A 6,196-nucleotide genomic window follows, 5' to 3' on the forward strand; every position below is an offset into this window, starting at 1 on the left:
AAGAAAACATTGATTTATTATATAAACCAATCCGGTTAGGAGTCTTTCGCATTGGTCGAAATTTGCAAATATGGAGTAAAAGCAATGCATCTAATAAATTAGAATAAACTTGGAAAAAGGTGTTCGTGATTAGTTAGGTGACTATTTTTTTGAATATTTGATGATGTGCAAAAAGAGTCATCGTCAAACAGTGGTTAAGGAACTAAGCGGTATCCGTAAAAACCGAGGTTCTATCTCTTACCAAGCTTTAGAGCTGTTGGAATTCACATGCATTAGTAGTAAACACTGCCGGAACAAAAGATAAGTCTATACAACGCCACCACCATGTCATTAATCATGCAAGGGAAAATCTTAAGGCCCATGAGCAACATGGTCTAAAAACAGTTATTTCGAATGTACCTTACAGTTTAAAGTTAAAAAAAAGTCATTGAAATTTCCAAATTTTTTTTTACTTCGTTCTATTCATTATCGGTGCCAACTGAAGTCATACTAACCACATGCATTTTCTATGATGGTGAATAAATTTTGCCATCTGAGGCAGTTAAATCAAAATGGTATGCGATGTGCGGACTTTGTCAATACTTATAGCAGGGCCTTGATAGCCTGATTGGTAGGGCACTGGGCTCATGTTCAAGAGGTCGTGGGTTCTATCCCTGCTGGCCGAAGACACCTCGTGTAGTAAATGATGACTGATGCACGCTAAATCTGTTGAATCACAAAGTCCTCCATGTTCCTATAATAAATCATACCTCTGGGGGTACTGATCTAAGAGTCTAGCTGTCTTCTTGATTGGTTCAAAATTACAAGGCTGCGGAATCGAACATTAGTAGTCGTAAACCCAAAAACGAGTCGACTGTTCAACGACGGTTATAAAATTAAAAATTGTAAGAAAATTTCAAAATACTGATAGTAATGTTTCTTGGAAAACATAAATAAGTTATTTCCTTCTTTGATTGGTGTAAAAAAAAAGAATACACATCCTATTTAAGTAATAAGAAGATACTCCATTAACTGAAGGATGTAATTTTGATCCAATAATAATAAAACGTGGATCTGTGTATTGGTTTTAGTACCACATTCAGAAAAGATAGTGTTTATCAGAAAACTTTTTTTAACCATATAGTTTTACTTCTTTAATAAATGTTTTAGTGTTTTGGGGAATACATGTTTAAGAAGATAACACTAATCAGTGTGGACCATTATTTCAAAATTATATTATTACTCCTGCAATAATCAGTAGACGGTCAGGGAAATTAAGTAAGTTAAGTCTTCAAAATTTCTGGAACAATCATGGTGAACACAATGAGATGGGCATTGCCCATTGTCTGACATTATTTGTCATACACGCTTATAATTATCATTTTGTATCTAGGCAGTATTCAAGATGCCATTGAGTATATAATTTCGACCATTTACTAAGACAGATCAATGCATCAACCATTATGTCACTACGGCTTCAATTGCAAACTTCAACCAACGTCCTACATTGTTAAATTAATTTTAGCTCTTAACTGTTCGTAGGTGCACAGTAAAACCTTTTGAAACTTACAGAAATAAATAAAAAAACATTTTCAAAGTTTGATAACATTATGAAACAAAATTAAAAAAAAAATTTTCAAAAGATGTTAAAAATTACCTTTCGTAAAAATTATATTTTCAGGATATTTATAATTAGGAAGATTATATATTAATTGAGATATATTTTAAATCAATTTTATTTTATTTTCTTCAGAAAGGCAAGTTTTTTTTCAGTTACTTAAATTAGTTTAAAGTAGAATTCAACAAGTAAGCAATCTACATTTTGTAATGAGTTTATGAACAAAAACATAGATGTTTATTTTATTTTTGTTATGCTTTCTTTTTCGTAAAAGGTGTGCGTTTAAGCTCTTAAATTAGTTAATTTTAATGAGTTTCCAAACGAAAACAACCAAATTAATTTCATGGCAGAAAAAGAGTAAGTAGATATTTTATTTTTTTTAATGTTGAAATAAGTTATACCCACTTTCAGACAAATCAATAAAATAAGTTAAATGTTGAAATGTAGTAAAAAAAATATATATGATATAAAAACTAGCATTGGAGTAAAAACGATGGGAATTTTTCAGATACAACCACATGCCTCTATAAATATGACGAATATACATAATAAATTACTCCTCCGAGTAATTAATGTTTTCTAAACTTTCGAGTAAAAAATTATTAGATTCTAAATGAAATGTTAGAGGTATTTAAAATTCCACACTAATTTTTTGAAATGAGGAGATAGGAAAATATTGTAGTGAAATAATAAAAAAAAGTCGTGAGCATAATTCTTGTAGTTTGAGCAAATTCATGCAGATAATGGACGTTAAAGAATACGTAGTAAGCACTATTTAAATGACTATTTCAAAATTGGAGCAATGAAAAATTTAAATTTTTTCACTGAAAGAAAACCGTAAAAACAACTATAGCAAGACGAAATTTTGTGCCAAAAATAACAAATAATTAAATATGCTAAATATATTGGTCGGGTGATCTCCATGTCCTGACATGTTCAGATTTTATTTCTTTCTTGCCAAATACCAGCAAGCCTGCTTGGTGAAACCAAGCGAATTTAAGGCAGAGAGTGCGTTTCTTGTTTTTCAGTGGTGCCAAGAATACAACTATGGCCAAGAATACGACTTCAGCCAAACGCACGTCACAGCCCATTTATTGAGCGGACCCATTCATACATATTCATCCACTGGTAGTAATTTTGACCTGGATCAGAGAACAACCAATCTCCAATTCCGTACCGATGTACCAGTCACCATTTCATATTGCACATGGGAAGAATATCCTATACCAACTAGACTATCTCGGCCCTGACGAGTTCAGGTTTCATAATGAAAACACGCATTGTGATAGAACAGATTGAATCCGTCCACCATCCTTTCCATTTATTGAATCCATCCTGTCTATTTGTCTCACCGTTGACAAAATGCGTGTTAAATAGAAAGAATGAATGTTTACGCAACAATTCATCAAAATAGCATGATTTAAGATTCATTAGCGAAAGAATAAAATCTCCCTCATTTGACAAAAATAAAAGCAATCGATGCTAGCAGATTTCCTTTTTGCTTCAAAAACAAAGCTTACTAGCTAGTCTGAAGTGTCTAAGTTGTAACACTGCACACTCTTTTGTTACCGGTCCCGATTCTCAACTCGGACGGGTCAAGGTTGACTTAGTTTGCAATACCTTCAGTACACAATAAAATGAATATCAAGCATGCACAAGTATCAGAAAGCTGGGGTGGGAACAATAGGCTTTAACCGGCCATGAGCTACTGCACCACTGTGTAAAGTATAGTTTTTTTTTTAGTTTGAAAATAAATATTTCTTATAAATTTTATATAAGACTTTAACAATAAATGATCCACACAGCTTAATTAATTTTAATCTATCTATTTCACAGTATATCTATTAAGCAGAGGTAAGTTGATTGCAATCCCAAATATTTGTGAGACATGTCCGTGATATTGTCAATAATATTTATGCAATCAATAATTTTATATCTTTTGCTGAAAACAGGGAGAAAAAAGTCTTTTCTTAAATTAAAAAACTGAAAACAAGTTTCAAAATTGCGCTACATTGCTGCTATATATCTTAAAATTCTGCATGATTTTAAAACTAATTCAAAATTCATTTTTGAAATAGAATTAAATTGCTTTGTCTATTTATTTAAAAAAAATTAACTTAAAAAAATGTATAGAAATCTTCAAGAACCATTCTATGATATTTTTCATGAATTCTTTAAATGTTTCTTTCAAGTGGTTCACGTATCAAAGAAAATCTCTATCTTTAGATGGAAAAAAAATGATTTCATTTTCTTTTCCATTCCATCCCTAAAAAGATAGCTTCACCTTTTATGAAAGATTTGATTGCTATCGGATCGAAGATTTTGAATCTCTGAGTAGTTTAAGATTTTGATTCAAGCAAAGATTTTTTTTGAACAATCCTATACTCCTATTATTAGCAGAGAGCATAGATATCATATACAAAACATATTCCTACATTATCAACTGTAGAATAAAAATCCTAGTCTAGTGTCATCAGAAATTATAAAAGCTTAATTTTTATTTTGAACTTATTAAATATATTTCTTGATTGTATTTCCAAAAATAAAATGAACTACAAACGTAGCTCACTTGCTAACTTCAATGGGAAAATTTCGCATAAATGTTTTGCTAGTTATGAACTAATTTTGGTGTTATCTGTTTGTTGGAGGAAATCGCACTATAACATTATTTACTAAAAAGTTAATGAAATTTTTCCTGCTAATACACAAGCTTGCTTTTAATAGGATAGCAGAAAATTTAAATTTTTCTCGAAATGTTGACATAAGTATTGAACAAAATGATTGCCGCTTATTATTAATGTGCAATAAAAAGATTTATTTTCAGTCCAAATTTATTACCTACATTTTAGTATTATTTTTAAACTATTGGGTACTCGCAATTTGAGAAGAAGACAATTACAGATATAGACATGTGGCGTATGACACTAAAGCTAATCGCTTATAAGCTTATAAGCTAATCAGCTAATCGCTTATAAAAAAGATGGAATGTTAAAGTCTAGATTAAATTTCTCCATATAAGTTAGAATGTTAATTTACGTGAAATCAATTAAATGTAACACAGTGTAGCACATCTAATTTGTTAAAATATAATTCTCTCCTGTCTTCGTCTTTTACTTAACTAATATTAATTATTTGTTTATGTTTTTTATTGTAACCGTGATGCATTTGTGTACCTGGCACCTTCCATGCATAATTAGTTTGTTTATGTTCTACATAGTTTCGTGCCTGTCTTTGATTTAAGTAAGAAATACAAAGAAAAAGAATTGAAATTGTCGTGAAAGTATCTTTGTAAAAGAGTTTAGAGTGAATTACTAAAATGAATTGATACTTGAGTGGTTTGGCTTACTCGGAATGCAATAGAAAGACCAGTTGCTAATGTAAGCAAATGTCACGCTTCAACAACCATTCAGGATTGAGATGCCCACTCTACGTCAGTTGTAGGCATCCCATTATGAACAACTGAAAACAAAACTTTTGAAAGAGAAAAGAAGTTTTTCTGAAATCAGCTTAAATTGTGCATCACTAGAATGCTAACTTTTCAAAATATAGTTGTTTATTTATAGTTATGATGGGATAAATAACATTTGTGTGAACTTTCAGGACGGTTCAGATAAATCACAGCAACGAAATAAACCCGTGAAATCGATGTAAATCTGTTATTGTTCTACTGAAAGTTCGATTTTCAAAGTGATCAAAATTTTAAAACATTTTTTTAAATTGTAGTTCATACAAATAATATTAAAACATTATTTTTCTATTTAAAGTTTTTAGAACGCATGGAATTCGAAAAGCTTAAATTATTTGACAAACTACTACCTTTTGAAGCATTTTTCGGTAAAAGTCGGATTTTAAATATTCGTCGAATTCAACTAATAGTCTTTGAAACTGCGATATTAGGCTAACTGCATCCATTATCAATACTTTAAATACATTCTTAGAATTTGCAATCTAAAATTGAGCCAAAAATTACAGGCATCTGTCTGTCCATCCAATTCACAACAACTTATTAACTTAGCAACCTGATATTCTTGTTGTATATAAACTGACTCTTTATGAAAATAATTCCTATAATTTAGGTATTCAGGTACTGTTTTGATACCGTTTTCAAGACTTATTGATAAAAATAGAAACTTATTAATTCCCTTTAAGTTTGATATCAGAAAGTTCGTTCACTATTATTAATAGTTGCTACTTATTTTTTAAGTCAAGTGGTGAGATAATAAGAGATAAAAAATTCTACTTTTAGTATTTGCATTATTTAATTATTGCTACAGTAATAAATCATGTCATGCTATTTAGGGCTGGGAGTATTCTGGTGGAGTTATCGTAAAGTATGGCTATCTTATTTCTGGTATAGAAAAACTCAATTCTGATTAATAAATCCAAAATATACGGTATTTAAACTGTTAACTAGGCAATTTTTTTTCGTTCAAATGGTAACGATTTATTTCAAATCTTGTCTTTCAAATTATAGTTCTTATTACCACACATTTAGTGAAAAATACAAGTCTGAAAAGTAAATTTAACCAAATTAATGGACTTTATGTCATGCGTTATAGTATCATGACAAACTTACCAATATGTCATGCTTTACAGTGT

The sequence above is a fragment of the Parasteatoda tepidariorum genome, chromosome 3 (genome assembly GCF_043381705.1).
Source record: "Parasteatoda tepidariorum isolate YZ-2023 chromosome 3, CAS_Ptep_4.0, whole genome shotgun sequence".
NCBI lineage: Eukaryota > Metazoa > Arthropoda > Arachnida > Araneae > Theridiidae > Parasteatoda > Parasteatoda tepidariorum.